Source organism: Oncorhynchus nerka, unplaced genomic scaffold (genome assembly GCF_034236695.1).
Source record: "Oncorhynchus nerka isolate Pitt River unplaced genomic scaffold, Oner_Uvic_2.0 unplaced_scaffold_1666, whole genome shotgun sequence".
Classification (NCBI taxonomy): Eukaryota; Metazoa; Chordata; class Actinopteri; order Salmoniformes; family Salmonidae; genus Oncorhynchus; species Oncorhynchus nerka.
Genome location: NW_027039652.1, coordinates 1 through 17550, shown reverse-complemented (window position 1 = coordinate 17550; position 17550 = coordinate 1).

The window sequence follows — 17550 nt, the reverse complement described above, 5'->3', positions numbered from 1 at the left end:
AGGAGGTATGTCTATCAGTAGAATAACACTACCTAGAGGAGGTATCTCTATCAGTAGAATAACACTACCTAGTGGAGGTATCAGTAGAATAACACTACCTAGTGGAGGTATCTCTATCAGTAGAATAACACTACCTAGTGGAGGTATCAGTAGAATAACACTACCTAGTGGAGGTATCTCTATCAGTAGAATAACACTACCTAGAGGAGGTATCTCTATCAGTAGAATAACACTACCTAGTGGAGGTATCAGTAGAATAACACTACCTAGTGGAGGTATCTCTATCAGTAGAATAACACTACCTAGTGGAGGTATCTCTACCAGTAGAATAACACTACCTAGTGGAGTATCTCTGTCAGTAGAATAACACTACCTAGTGGAGGTATCTCTATCAGTAGAATAACACTACCTAGTGGAGGTATCTCTATCAGTAGAATAACACTACCTAGTGGAGGTATCTCTATCAGTAGAATAACACTACCTAGTGGAGGTATCTCTATCAGTAGAATAACACTACCTAGAGGAGGTATCTCTATCAGTAGAATAACACTACCTAGTGGAGGTATCAGTAGAATAACACTACCTAGTGGAGGTATCTCTATCAGTAGAATAACACTACCTAGTGGAGGTATCTCTATCAGTAGAATAACACTACCTAGTGGAGGTATCTCTATCAGTAGAATAACACTACCTAGTGGAGGTATCTCTATCAGTAGAATAACACTACCTAGAGGAGGTATCTCTATCAGTAGAATAACACTACCTAGTGGAGGTATCTCTGTCAGTAGAATAACACTACCTAGAGGAGGTATCTCTATCAGTAGAATAACACTACCTAGTGGAGGTATCTCTATCAGTAGAATAACACTACCTAGTGGAGGTATCAGTAGAATAACACTACCTAGTGGAGGTATCTCTATCAGTAGAATAACACTACCTAGTGGAGGTATCTCTATCAGTAGAATAACACTACCTAGTGGAGGTATCTCTATCAGTAGAATAACACTACCTAGTGGAGGTATCAGTAGAATAACACTACCTAGAGGAGGTATCTCTATCAGTAGAATAACACTACCTAGAGGAGGTATCTCTATCAGTAGAATAACACTACCTAGAGGAGGTATCTCTATCAGTAGAATAACACTACCTAGTGGAGGTATCTCTATCAGTAGAATAACACTACCTAGTGGAGGTATCTCTATCAGTAGAATAACACTACCTAGTGGAGGTATCTCTATCAGTAGAATAACACTACCTAGAGGAGGTATCTCTATCAGTAGAATAACACTACCTAGTGGAGGTATCTCTATCAGTAGAATAACACTACCTAGTGGAGGTATCTCTATCAGTAGAATAACACTACCTAGTGGAGGTATCTCTATCAGTAGAATAACACTACCTAGTGGAGGTATCAGTAGAATAACACTACCTAGAGGAGGTATCTCTATCAGTAGAATAACACTACCTAGTGGAGGTATCTCTATCAGTAGAATAACACTACCTAGAGGAGGTATCTCTATCAGTAGAATAACACTACCTAGTGGAGGTATCTCTATCAGTAGAATAACACTACCTAGTGGAGGTATCAGTAGAATAACACTACCTAGTGGAGGTATCAGTAGAATAACACTACCTAGTGGAGGTATCAGTAGAATAACACTACCTAGAGGAGGTATCTCTATCAGTAGAATAACACTACCTAGTGGAGGTATCAGTAGAATAACACTACCTAGAGGAGGTATCTCTATCAGTAGAATAACACTACCTAGTGGAGGTATCTCTATCAGTAGAATAACACTACCTAGTGGAGGTATCTCTATCAGTAGAATAACACTACCTAGTGGAGGTATCTCTATCAGTAGAATAACACTACCTAGTGGAGGTATCAGTAGAATAACACTACCTAGTGGAGGTATCAGTAGAATAACACTACCTAGTGGAGGTATCTCTATCAGTAGAATAACACTACCTAGTGGAGGTATCTCTATCAGTAGAATAACACTACCTAGTGGAGGTATCAGTAGAATAACACTACCTAGTGGAGGTATCTCTATCAGTAGAATAACACTACCTAGAGGAGGTATCAGTAGAATAACACTACCTAGTGGAGGTATCTCTATCAGTAGAATAACACTACCTAGTGGAGGTATCTCTATCAGTAGAATAACACTACCTAGAGGAGGTATCAGTAGAATAACACTACCTAGTGGAGGTATCTCTATCAGTAGAATAACACTACCTAGAGGAGGTATCTCTATCAGTAGAATAACACTACCTAGTGGAGGTATCTCTATCAGTAGAATAACACTACCTAGTGGAGGTATCTCTATCAGTAGAATAACACTACCTAGTGGAGGTATCTCTATCAGTAGAATAACACTACCTAGTGGAGGTATCTCTATCAGTAGAATAACACTACCTAGAGGAGGTATCTCTATCAGTAGAATAACACTACCTAGAGGAGGTATCTCTATCAGTAGAATAACACTACCTAGTGGAGGTATCTCTATCAGTAGAATAACACTACCTAGTGGAGGTATCAGTAGAATAACACTACCTAGTGGAGGTATCAGTAGAATAACACTACCTAGTGGAGGTATCTCTATCAGTAGAATAACACTACCTAGAGGTATCTCTATCAGTAGAATAACACTACCTAGTGGAGGTATCTCTATCAGTAGAATAACACTACCTAGTGGAGGTATCTCTATCAGTAGAATAACACTACCTAGTGGAGGTATCTCTATCAGTAGAATAACACTACCTAGAGGAGGTATCTCTATCAGTGGAATAACACTACCTAGTGGAGGTATCTCTATCAGTAGAATAACACTACCTAGTGGAGGTATCAGTAGAATAACACTACCTAGTGGAGGTATCAGTAGAATAACACTACCTAGTGGAGGTATCTCTATCAGTAGAATAACACTACCTAGTGGAGGTATCAGTAGAATAACACTACCTAGTGGAGGTATCTCTATCAGTAGAATAACACTACCTAGTGGAGGTATCAGTAGAATAACACTACCTAGTGGAGGTATCTCTATCAGTAGAATAACACTACCTAGTGGAGGTATCAGTAGAATAACACTACCTAGTGGAGGTATCTCTATCAGTAGAATAACACTACCTAGAGGAGGTATCTCTATCAGTAGAATAACACTACCTAGAGGAGGTATCAGTAGAATAACACTACCTAGTGGAGGTATCTCTATCAGTAGAATAACACTACCTAGAGGAGGTATCAGTAGAATAACACTACCTAGTGGAGGTATCTCTATCAGTAGAATAACACTACCTAGTGGAGGTATCTCTATCAGTAGAATAACACTACCTAGTGGAGGTATCTCTATCAGTAGAATAACACTACCTAGTGGAGGTATCTCTATCAGTAGAATAACACTACCTAGAGGAGGTATCTCTATCAGTAGAATAACACTACCTAGTGGAGGTATCTCTATCAGTAGAATAACACTACCTAGTGGAGGTATCTCTATCAGTAGAATAACACTACCTAGTGGAGGTATCTCTATCAGTAGAATAACACTACCTAGTGGAGGTATCTCTATCAGTAGAATAACACTACCTAGAGGAGGTATCTCTATCAGTAGAATAACACTACCTAGAGGAGGTATCTCTATCAGTAGAATAACACTACCTAGTGGAGGTATCTCTATCAGTAGAATAACACTACCTAGTGGAGGTATCAGTAGAATAACACTACCTAGTGGAGGTATCAGTAGAATAACACTACCTAGTGGAGGTATCTCTATCAGTAGAATAACACTACCTAGAGGAGGTATCTCTATCAGTAGAATAACACTACCTAGTGGAGGTATCTCTATCAGTAGAATAACACTACCTAGTGGAGGTATCTCTATCAGTAGAATAACACTACCTAGAGGAGGTATCTCTATCAGTGGAATAACACTACCTAGTGGAGGTATCTCTATCAGTAGAATAACACTACCTAGTGGAGGTATCAGTAGAATAACACTACCTAGTGGAGGTATCAGTAGAATAACACTACCTAGTGGAGGTATCTCTATCAGTAGAATAACACTACCTAGTGGAGGTATCAGTCACTACCTAGTGGAGGTATCAGTAGAATAACACTACCTAGTGGAGGTATCTCTATCAGTAGAATAACACTACCTAGTGGAGGTATCTCTATCAGTAGAATAACACTACCTAGTGGAGGTATCTCTATCAGTAGAATAACACTACCTAGAGGAGGTATCTCTATCAGTGGAATAACACTACCTAGTGGAGGTATCTCTATCAGTAGAATAACACTACCTGGTGGAGGTATCTCTATCAGTAGAATAACACTACCTAGAGGAGGTATCTCTATCAGTAGAATAACACTACCTAGTGGAGGTATCTCTATCAGTAGAATAACACTACCTGGTGGAGGTATCTCTATCAGTAGAATAACACTACCTAGTGGAGGTATCAGTAGAATAACACTACCTAGTGGAGGTATCTCTATCAGTAGAATAACACTACCTAGTGGAGGTATCTCTATCAGTAGAATAACACTACCTAGTGGAGGTATCAGTAGAATAACACTACCTAGAGGAGGTATCTCTATCAGTAGAATAACACTACCTAGAGGAGGTATCTCTATCAGTGGAATAACACTACCTAGAGGAGGTATCTCTATCAGTAGAATAACACTACCTAGAGGAGGTATCTCTATCAGTAGAATAACACTACCTAGTGGAGGTATCTCTATCAGTAGAATAACACTACCTAGAGGAGGTATCTCTATCAGTAGAATAACACTACCTAGTGGAGGTATCTCTATCAGTAGAATAACACTACCTAGTGGAGTATCTCTATCAGTAGAATAACACTACCTAGTGGAGGTATCTCTATCAGTAGAATAACACTACCTAGAGGAGTATCTCTATCAGTAGAATAACACTACCTAGAGGAGGTATCTCTATCAGTAGAATAACACTACCTAGAGGAGGTATCTCTATCAGTAGAATAACACTACCTAGAGGAGGTATCAGTAGAATAACTACCTAGTGGAGGTATCTCTATCAGTAGAATAACACTACCTAGTGGAGGTATCAGTAGAATAACACTACCTAGAGGAGGTATCTCTATCAGTAGAATAACACTACCTAGTGGAGGTATCTCTATCAGTAGAATAACACTACCTAGTGGAGGTATCAGTAGAATAACACTACCTAGAGGTATCTCTATCAGTAGAATAACACTACCTAGAGGAGGTATCTCTATCAGTAGAATAACACTACCTAGTGGAGGTATCAGTAGAATAACACTACCTAGTGGAGGTATCTCTATCAGTAGAATAACACTACCTAGTGGAGGTATCTCTATCAGTAGAATAACACTACCTAGTGGAGGTATCTCTATCAGTAGAATAACACTACCTAGTGGAGGTATCTCTATCAGTAGAATAACACTACCTAGTGGAGGTATCTCTATCAGTAGAATAACACTACCTAGAGGAGGTATGTCTATCAGTAGAATAACACTACCTAGAGGAGGTATCTCTATCAGTAGAATAACACTACCTAGTGGAGGTATCAGTAGAATAACACTACCTAGTGGAGGTATCTCTATCAGTAGAATAACACTACCTAGTGGAGGTATCAGTAGAATAACACTACCTAGTGGAGGTATCTCTATCAGTAGAATAACACTACCTAGAGGAGGTATCTCTATCAGTAGAATAACACTACCTAGTGGAGGTATCAGTAGAATAACACTACCTAGTGGAGGTATCTCTATCAGTAGAATAACACTACCTAGTGGAGGTATCTCTACCAGTAGAATAACACTACCTAGTGGAGGTATCTCTGTCAGTAGAATAACACTACCTAGTGGAGGTATCTCTATCAGTAGAATAACACTACCTAGTGGAGGTATCTCTATCAGTAGAATAACACTACCTAGTGGAGGTATCTCTATCAGTAGAATAACACTACCTAGTGGAGGTATCTCTATCAGTAGAATAACACTACCTAGAGGAGGTATCTCTATCAGTAGAATAACACTACCTAGTGGAGGTATCAGTAGAATAACACTACCTAGTGGAGGTATCTCTATCAGTAGAATAACACTACCTAGTGGAGGTATCTCTATCAGTAGAATAACACTACCTAGTGGAGGTATCTCTATCAGTAGAATAACACTACCTAGTGGAGGTATCTCTATCAGTAGAATAACACTACCTAGAGGAGGTATCTCTATCAGTAGAATAACACTACCTAGTGGAGGTATCTCTGTCAGTAGAATAACACTACCTAGAGGAGGTATCTCTATCAGTAGAATAACACTACCTAGTGGAGTATCTCTATCAGTAGAATAACACTACCTAGTGGAGGTATCAGTAGAATAACACTACCTAGTGGAGGTATCTCTATCAGTAGAATAACACTACCTAGTGGAGGTATCTCTATCAGTAGAATAACACTACCTAGTGGAGGTATCTCTATCAGTAGAATAACACTACCTAGTGGAGGTATCAGTAGAATAACACTACCTAGAGGAGGTATCTCTATCAGTAGAATAACACTACCTAGAGGAGGTATCTCTATCAGTAGAATAACACTACCTAGAGGAGGTATCTCTATCAGTAGAATAACACTACCTAGTGGAGGTATCTCTATCAGTAGAATAACACTACCTAGTGGAGGTATCTCTATCAGTAGAATAACACTACCTAGTGGAGGTATCTCTATCAGTAGAATAACACTACCTAGAGGAGGTATCTCTATCAGTAGAATAACACTACCTAGTGGAGGTATCTCTATCAGTAGAATAACACTACCTAGTGGAGGTATCTCTATCAGTAGAATAACACTACCTAGTGGAGGTATCTCTATCAGTAGAATAACACTACCTAGTGGAGGTATCAGTAGAATAACACTACCTAGAGGAGGTATCTCTATCAGTAGATAACACTACCTAGTGGAGGTATCTCTATCAGTAGAATAACACTACCTAGAGGAGGTATCTCTATCAGTAGAATAACACTACCTAGTGGAGGTATCTCTATCAGTAGAATAACACTACCTAGTGGAGGTATCAGTCCTAGTGGAGGCATCAGTAGAATAACACTACCTAGTGGAGGTATCAGTAGAATAACACTACCTAGAGGAAATTATCTCTATCAGTAGAATAACACTACCTAGTGGAGGTATCAGTAGAATAACACTACCTAGAGGAGGTATCTCTATCAGTAGAATAACACTACCTAGTGGAGGTATCTCTATCAGTAGAATAACACTACCTAGTGGAGGTATCTCTATCAGTAGAATAACACTACCTAGTGGAGGTATCTCTATCAGTAGAATAACACTACCTAGTGGAGGTATCAGTAGAATAACACTACCTAGTGGAGGTATCTCTATCAGTAGAATAACACTACCTAGTGGAGGTATCAGTAGAATAACACTACCTAGTGGAGGTATCTCTATCAGTAGAATAACACTACCTAGAGGAGGTATCAGTAGAATAACACTACCTAGTGGAGGTATCTCTATCAGTAGAATAACACTACCTAGTGGAGGTATCTCTATCAGTAGAATAACACTACCTAGAGGAGGTATCAGTAGAATAACACTACCTAGTGGAGGTATCTCTATCAGTAGAATAACACTACCTAGAGGAGGTATCTCTATCAGTAGAATAACACTACCTAGTGGAGGTATCTCTATCAGTAGAATAACACTACCTAGTGGAGGTATCTCTATCAGTAGAATAACACTACCTAGTGGAGGTATCTCTATCAGTAGAATAACACTACCTAGTGGAGGTATCTCTATCAGTAGAATAACACTACCTAGGGAGGTATCTCTATCAGTAGAATAACACTACCTAGTGGAGGTATCTCTATCAGTAGAATAACACTACCTAGTGGAGGTATCAGTAGAATAACACTACCTAGTGGAGGTATCAGTAGAATAACACTACCTAGTGGAGGTATCTCTATCAGTAGAATAACACTACCTAGAGGAGGTATCTCTATCAGTAGAATAACACTACCTAGTGGAGGTATCTCTATCAGTAGAATAACACTACCTAGTGGAGGTATCTCTATCAGTAGAATAACACTACCTAGTGGAGGTATCTCTATCAGTAGAATAACACTACCTAGAGGAGGTATCTCTATCAGTGGAATAACACTACCTAGTGGAGGTATCTCTATCAGTAGAATAACACTACCTAGTGGAGGTATCAGTAGAATAACACTACCTAGTGGAGGTATCAGTAGAATAACACTACCTAGTGGAGGTATCTCTATCAGTAGAATAACACTACCTAGTGGAGGTATCAGTAGAATAACACTACCTAGTGGAGGTATCAGTAGAATAACACTACCTAGTGGAGGTATCTCTATCAGTAGAATAACACTACCTAGTGGAGGTATCTCTATCAGTAGAATAACACTACCTAGTGGAGGTATCTCTATCAGTAGAATAACACTACCTAGAGGAGGTATCTCTATCAGTAGAATAACACTACCTAGAGGAGGTATCAGTAGAATAACACTACCTAGTGGAGGTATCTCTATCAGTAGAATAACACTACCTAGAGGAGGTATCAGTAGAATAACACTACCTAGTCTCTATCAGTAGAATAACACTACCTAGTGGAGGTATCTCTATCAGTAGAATAACACTACCTAGTGGAGGTATCTCTATCAGTAGAATAACACTACCTAGTGGAGGTATCTCTATCAGTAGAATAACACTACCTAGAGGAGGTATCTCTATCAGTAGAATAACACTACCTAGTGGAGGTATCTCTATCAGTAGAATAACACTACCTAGTGGAGGTATCTCTATCAGTAGAATAACACTACCTAGTGGAGGTATCTCTATCAGTAGAATAACACTACCTAGAGGAGGTATCTCTATCAGTAGAATAACACTACCTAGTGGAGGTATCTCTATCAGTAGAATAACACTACCTAGTGGAGGTATCAGTAGAATAACACTACCTAGTGGAGGTATCAGTAGAATAACACTACCTAGTGGAGGTATCTCTATCAGTAGAATAACACTACCTAGAGGAGGTATCTCTATCAGTAGAATAACACTACCTAGTGGAGGTATCTCTATCAGTAGAATAACACTACCTAGTGGAGGTATCTCTATCAGTAGAATAACACTACCTAGTGGAGGTATCTCTATCAGTAGAATAACACTACCTAGAGGAGGTATCTCTATCAGTAGAATAACACTACCTAGTGGAGGTATCTCTATCAGTAGAATAACACTACCTAGTGGAGGTATCAGTAGAATAACACTACCTAGTGGAGGTATCAGTAGAATAACACTACCTAGTGGAGGTATCTCTATCAGTAGAATAACACTACCTAGTGGAGGTATCTCTATCAGTAGAATAACACTACCTAGTGGAGGTATCTCTATCAGTAGAATAACACTACCTAGTGGAGGTATCTCTATCAGTAGAATAACACTACCTAGTGGAGGTATCTCTATCAGTAGAATAACACTACCTAGTGGAGGTATCTCTATCAGTAGAATAACACTACCTAGTGGAGGTATCTCTATCAGTAGAATAACACTACCTAGTGGAGGTATCTCTATCAGTAGAATAACACTACCTAGAGGAGGTATCTCTATCAGTAGAATAACACTACCTAGTGGAGTATCTCTATCAGTAGAATAACACTACCTAGTGGAGGTATCTAGAATAACACTACCTAGTGGAGGTATCAGTAGAATAACACTACCTAGTGGAGGTATCAGTAGAATAACACTACCTAGAGGAGGTATCTCTATCAGTAGAATAACACTACCTAGTGGAGGTATCAGTAGAATAACACTACCTAGTGGAGGTATCTCTATCAGTAGAATAACACTACCTAGTGGAGGATCTCTATCAGTAGAATAACACTACCTAGTGGAGGTATCTCTATCAGTAGAATAACACTACCTAGTGGAGGTATCTCTATCAGTAGAATAACACTACCTAGTGGAGGTATCAGTAGAATAACACTACCTAGTGGAGGTATCTCTATCAGTAGAATAACACTACCTAGTGGAGGTATCAGTAGAATAACACTACCTAGTGGAGGTATCTCTATCAGTAGAATAACACTACCTAGAGGAAATATCAGTAGAATAACACTACCTAGTGGAGTATCTCTATCAGTAGAATAACACTACCTAGTGGAGGTATCTCTATCAGTAGAATAACACTACCTAGAGGAGGTATCAGTAGAATAACACTACCTAGTGGAGGTATCTCTATCAGTAGAATAACACTACCTAGTGGAGGTATCTCTATCAGTAGAATAACACTACCTAGTGGAGGTATCTCTATCAGTAGAATAACACTACCTAGTGGAGTATCTCTATCAGTATAACACTACCTAGTGGAGGTATCTCTATCAGTAGAATAACACTACCTAGTGGAGGTATCTCTATCAGTAGAATAACACTACCTAGAGGAGGTATCTCTATCAGTAGAATAACACTACCTAGTGGAGGTATCTCTATCAGTAGAATAACACTACCTAGTGGAGGTATCAGTAGAATAACACTACCTAGTGGAGTATCAGTAGAATAACACTACCTAGTGGAGGTATCTCTATCAGTAGAATAACACTACCTAGAGGAGGTATCTCTATCAGTAGAATAACACTACCTAGAGGAGGTATCTCTATCAGTAGAATAACACTACCTAGTGGAGGTATCTCTATCAGTAGAATAACACTACCTAGTGGAGGTATCTCTATCAGTAGAATAACACTACCTAGTGGAAGTATCTCTATCAGTAGAATAATAACACTACCTAGAGGGAGGTATCTCTATCAGTGGAATAACACTACCTAGTGGAGGTATCTCTATCAGTAGAATAACACTACCTAGTGGAGGTATCAGTAGAATAACACTACCTAGTGGAGGTATCAGTAGAATAACACTACCTAGTGGAGGTATCTCTATCAGTAGAATAACACTACCTAGTGGAGGTATCAGTAGAATAACACTACCTAGTGGAGGTATCAGTGAATAACACTACCTAGTGGAGGTATCTCTATCAGTAGAATAACACTACCTAGTGGAGGTATCTCTATCAGTAGAATAACACTACCTAATTAGGTATCTCTATCAGTAGAATAACACTACCTAGAGGAGGTATCTCTATCAGTAGAATAACACTACCTAGAGGAGGTATCAGTGTAACACTACCTAGTGGAGGTATCTCTATCAGTAGAATAACACTACCTAGAGGAGGTATCAGTAGAATAACACTACCTAGTGGAGGTATCTCTATCAGTAGAATAACACTACCTAGTGGAGTATCTCTATCAGTAGAATAACACTACCTAGTGGAGGTATCTCTATCAGTAGAATAACACTACCTAGAGGAGGTATCTCTATCAGTAGAATAACACTACCTGAGTGGGTATCTCTATCAGTAGAATAACACTACCTAGTTAGGTATCTATCAGTAGAATAACACTACCTAGTGGAAGTATCTCTATCAGTAGAATAACACTACCTAGAGGAGGTATCTCTATCAGTAGAATAACACTACCTAGTGGAGGTATCTCTATCAGTAGAATAACACTACCTAGTGGAGGTATCCAGTAGAATAACACTACCTAGTGGAGGTATCAGTAGAATAACACCCTAGTGGAGGTATCTCTATCAGTAGAATAACACTACCTAGAGGTATCTCTATCAGTAGAATAACACTACCTAGTGGAGGTATCTCTATCAGTAGAATAACACTAGTGGAGGTATCTCTATCAGTAGAATAACACTACCTAGTGGAGGTATCTCTATCAGTAGAATAACACTACCTAGAGGAGTCTCTATCAGTGGAATAACACTACCTAGTGGAGGCCATCTCTATCAGTAGAATAACACTACCTAGTGGAGGTATCAGTAGAATAGCACTACCTAGTGGAGGTATCAGTAGAATAACACTACCTAGTGGAGGTATCTCTATCAGTAGAATAACACTACCTAGTGGAGGTATCAGTAGAATAACACTACCTAGTGGAGGTATCAGTAGAATAACACTACCTAGTGGAGTATCTCTATCAGTAGAATAACACTACCTAGTGGGTATCTCTATCAGTAGAATAACACTACCTAGAGGAGGTATCTCTATCAGTGGAATAACACTACCTAGTGGAGGTATCTCTATCAGTAGAATAGCACTGCCTGGTGGAGGTATCTCTATCAGTAGAATAACACTACCTAGAGGAGGTATCTCTATCAGTAGAATAACACTACCTAGTGGAAGGTATCTCTATCAGTAGAATAACACTACCTGGTGGAGGTATCTCTATCAGTAGAATAACACTACCTAGAGAGGTATCTCTATCAGTAGAATAACACTACCTAGAGGAAGTATCTCTATCAGTGGAATAACACTACCTAGAGAAATTATCTCTATCAGTAGAATAACACTACCTAGAAGGAGGTATCTCTATCAGTAGAATAACACTACCTAGAGGAGGTATCTCTATCAGTAGAATAACACTACCTAGAGTATCTCTATCAGTAGAATAACACTACCTAGTGGAGGTATCTCTATCAGTAGAATAACACTACCTAGAGGAGGTATCTCTATCAGTAGAATAACTACCTAGTGGAGGTATCTCTATCAGTAGAATAACACTACCTAGTGGAGGTATCTCTATCAGTAGAATAACACTGCCTAGTGGAGGTATCTCTATCAGTAGAATAACACTACCTAGAGGAGGTATCTCTATCAGTAGAATAACACTACCTAGTGGAGGTATCTCTATCAGTAGAATAACACTACCTAGTGGAGGTATCTCTATCAAGTAGAATAACTGCCTGAGTGGGTATCAATAGAATAAGCACTACCTAGTGGAGGTATCTCTATCAGTAGAATAACACTACCTAGTGGAGGTATCAATTAGAAATAACACTACCTAGTGGAGGTATCTCTATCAGTGAGAATAGCACTACCTAGTGGAGGTATCAGTAGAATAACACTACCTAGTGGAGTATCTCTATCAGTAGAATAACACTACCTAGAGGGGTATCTCTATCAGTGGAATAACACTACCTAGTGGAGGTATCTCTATCAGTAGAATAACACTACCTGGTGAGTATCTCTATCAGTAGAATAACACTACCTAGAGGAGGTATCTCTATCCAGTAGAATAACACTACCTAGTGGAGGTATCTCTATCAGTAGAATAACACTACCTAGTGGAGGTATCTCTATCAGTAGAATAACACTACCTAGAAGGAGGTATCTCTATCAGTAGAATAACACTACCTAGAGGAGGTATCAGTAGAATAACACTACCTAGTGGAGTATCAGTAGAATAACACTACCTAGTGGAGGTATCTCTATCAGTAGAATAACACTACCTAGAGGAGGTATCTCTATCAGTGAATAACACCCTAGAGGAGGTATCTCTATCAGTAGAATACACTACCTAGTGGAGGTATCTCTATCAGTAGGGCATAACACTACTAGTGGAGGTATCTCTATCAGTAGAATAACACTACCTAGTGGAGGTATCTCTATCAGTAGAATAACACTACCTAGAGGAGGTATCTCTATCAGTAGAATAACTACCTAGTGGAGGTATCTCTATCAGTAGAATAACACTACCTGAGTGGAGGTATCTCTATCAGTAGAATAACACTACCTAGAGGAGGTATCTCTATCAGTAGAATAACACTACCTAGAGCGGAGTATCTCTATCAGTAGAATAACACTACCTAGAGGAGGTATCTCTATCAGTAGAATAACACTACCTGAGTGGAGGTATCTCTATCAGTAGAATAACACTACCTAGTGGAGTATCTCTATCAGTAGAATAACACTACCTAGAGGGAGGTATCAGTAGAATAACACTACCTAGTGGAGGTATCGCTATCAGTAGAATAACACTACCTAGTGGGGTATCAGTAGAATAACACTACCTAGTGGAGGTATCTCTATCAGTGAATAACACTACCTAGAGGAGAACATCTCTATCAGTAGAATAACACTACCTAGTGGAAGTATCTCTATCAGTGAAATAACACTGCCTGGGAGGTATCTCTATCAGTAGAATAACACCTAGTGGAGGTATCAGTAGGGCAACACTACCTAGGCAGTCATCTCTATCAAGTAGAATAACACTACCTAGAGGAGGTATCTCTATCAGTAGAATAACACTACCTAGAGGAGGTATCTCTATCAGTAGAATAACACTACTAATTAATAACACTACCTAGTGGAGGTATCTCTATCAGTAGAATAACACTACCTAGTGGAGGTATCTCTATCAGTAGAATAACACTACCTAGAGAGGGAGGTATCTCTATCAGTGGAATAACACTACCTAATGGAGGTATCTCTATCAGTAGAATAACACTACCTAGTGGAGGTATCAGTAGAATAACACTACCTAGTGGAGTATCAGTAAATAACTCTACCTAGTGGAGTATCTCTATCAGTAGAATAACACTACCTAGTGGAGGTATCAGTAGAATAACACTACCTAGTGGAGGTATCAGTAGAATAACACTACCTAGTGGAGGTATCTCTATCAGTAGAATAACACTACCTAGTGGAGGTATATCAGTAGAATAGCACTACCTAGTGGAGAGTATCTCTATCAGTAGAATAACACTACCTAGAGGAAGTATCTCTATCAGTGGAATAACACTACCTAGTGGAGGTATCTCTATCAGTAGAATAACACTACCTGGTGTAGGTATCTCTATCAGTAGGAATAACACTACCTAGAGGAGTATCTCTATCAGTAGAATAACACTACCTAGTGGAGGTATCTCTATCAGTAGAATAACACTACCTGGTGGAGTATCTCTATCAGTGAATAACACTACCTGAGTGGAGGTATCTCTATCAGTAGAATAACACTACCTAGAGTGGTATCTCTATCAGTGGAATAACACTACCTAGTGGAGGTATCTCTATCAGTAGAATAACACTACCTAGTGGAGGTATCTCTATCCAGTAGAATAACACTACCTGAAATTATCTATCAGTAGAATAACACTACCTAGAGAGTATCTCTATCAGTGGAATAACACTACCTAGTGGAGGTATCTCTATCAGTAGAATAACACTACCTAGAGGAGGTATCTCTATCAGTAGAATAACACTACCTAGTGGAGGTATCTCTATCAGTAGAATAACACTACCTAGTGGAGGTATCTCTATCAGTAGAATAACACTACCTAGTGGAGGTATCTCTATCAGTAGAATAACACTACCTAGAGGAGGTATCTCTATCAGTAGAATAACACTACCTAGTGGAGGTATCTCTATCAGTAGAATAACACTACCTAGTGGAGGTATCTCTATCAGTAGAATAACACTACCTAGTGGAGGTATCTCTATCAGTAGAATAACACTACCTAGAGGAGGTATCTCTATCAGTAGAATAACACTACCTAGTGGAGGTATCTCTATCAGTAGAATAACACTACCTAGTGGAGGTATCTCTATCAGTAGAATAACACTACCTAGTGGAGGTATCAGTAGAATAACACTACCTAGTGGAGGTATCTCTATCAGTAGAATAACACTACCTAGTGGAGGTATCAGTAGAATAACACTACCTAGTGGAGGTATCTCTATCAGTAGAATAACACTACCTAGTGGAGGTATCAGTAGAATAACACTACCTAGTGGAGGTATCTCTATCAGTAGAATAACACTACCTAGTGGAGGTATCTCTATCAGTAGAATAACACTACCTAGTGGAGGTATCTCTATCAGTAGAATAACACTACCTAGAGGAGGTATCTCTATCAGTGGAATAACACTACCTAGTGGAGGTATCTCTATCAGTAGAATAACACTACCTGGTGGAGGTATCTCTATCAGTAGAATAACACTACCTAGAGGAGGTATCTCTATCAGTAGAATAACACTACCTAGTGGAGGTATCTCTATCAGTAGAATAACACTACCTAGTGGAGGTATCTCTATCAGTAGAATAACACTACCTAGAGGAGGTATCTCTATCAGTAGAATAACACTACCTAGAGGAGGTATCAGTAGAATAACACTACCTAGTGGAGGTATCAGTAGAATAACACTACCTAGTGGAGGTATCTCTATCAGTAGAATAACACTACCTAGAGGAGGTATCTCTATCAGTAGAATAACACTACCTAGAGGAGGTATCTCTATCAGTAGAATAACACTACCTAGTGGAGGTATCTCTATCAGTAGAATAACACTACCTAGTGGAGGTATCTCTATCAGTAGAATAACACTACCTAGTGGAGGTATCTCTATCAGTAGAATAACACTACCTAGAGGAGGTATCTCTATCAGTAGAATAACACTACCTAGTGGAGGTATCTCTATCAGTAGAATAACACTACCTAGTGGAGGTATCTCTATCAGTAGAATAACACTACCTAGAGGAGGTATCTCTATCAGTAGAATAACACTACCTAGAGGAGGTATCTCTATCAGTAGAATAACACTACCTAGAGGAGGTATCTCTATCAGTAGAATAACACTACCTAGTGGAGGTATCTCTATCAGTAGAATAACACTACCTAGTGGAGGTATCTCTATCAGTAGAATAACACTACCTAGAGGAGGTATCAGTAGAATAACACTACCTAGTGGAGGTATCGCTATCAGTAGAATAACACTACCTAGTGGAGGTATCAGTAGAATAACACTACCTAGTGGAGGTATCTCTATCAGTAGAATAACACTACCTAGAGGAGGTATCTCTATCAGTAGAATAACACTACCTAGTGGAGGTATCTCTATCAGTAGAATAACACTACCTAGAGGAGGTATCTCTATCAGTAGAATAACACTACCTAGTGGAGGTATCAGTAGAATAACACTACCTAGAGGAGGTATCTCTATCAGTAGAATAACACTACCTAGAGGAGGTATCTCTATCAGTAGAATAACACTACCTAGTGGAGGTATCAGTAGAATAACACTACCTAGTGGAGGTATCTCTATCAGTAGAATAACACTACCTAGTGGAGGTATCAGTAGAATAACACTACCTAGTGGAGGTATCTCTATCAGTAGAATAACACTACCTAGTGGAGGTATCTCTATCAGTAGAATAACACTACCTAGAGGAGGTATCTCTATCAGTAGAATAACACTACCTAGTGGAGGTATCTCTATCAGTAGAATAACACTACCTAGTGGAGGTATCAGTAGAATAACACTACCTAGAGGAGGTATCTCTATCAGTAGAATAACACTACCTAGTGGAGGTATCTCTATCAGTAGAATAACACTACCTAGTGGAGGTATCTCTATCAGTAGAATAACACTACCTAGTGGAGGTATCAGTAGAATAACACTACCTAGAGGAGGTATCTCTATCAGTAGAATAACACTACCTAGTGGAGGTATCAGTAGAATAACACTACCTAGTGGAGGTATCAGTAGAATAACACTACCTAGTGGAGGTATCTCTATCAGTAGAATAACACTACCTAGAGGAGGTATCTCTATCAGTAGAATAACACTACCTAGTGGAGGTATCTCTATCAGTAGAATAACACTACCTAGTGGAGGTATCTA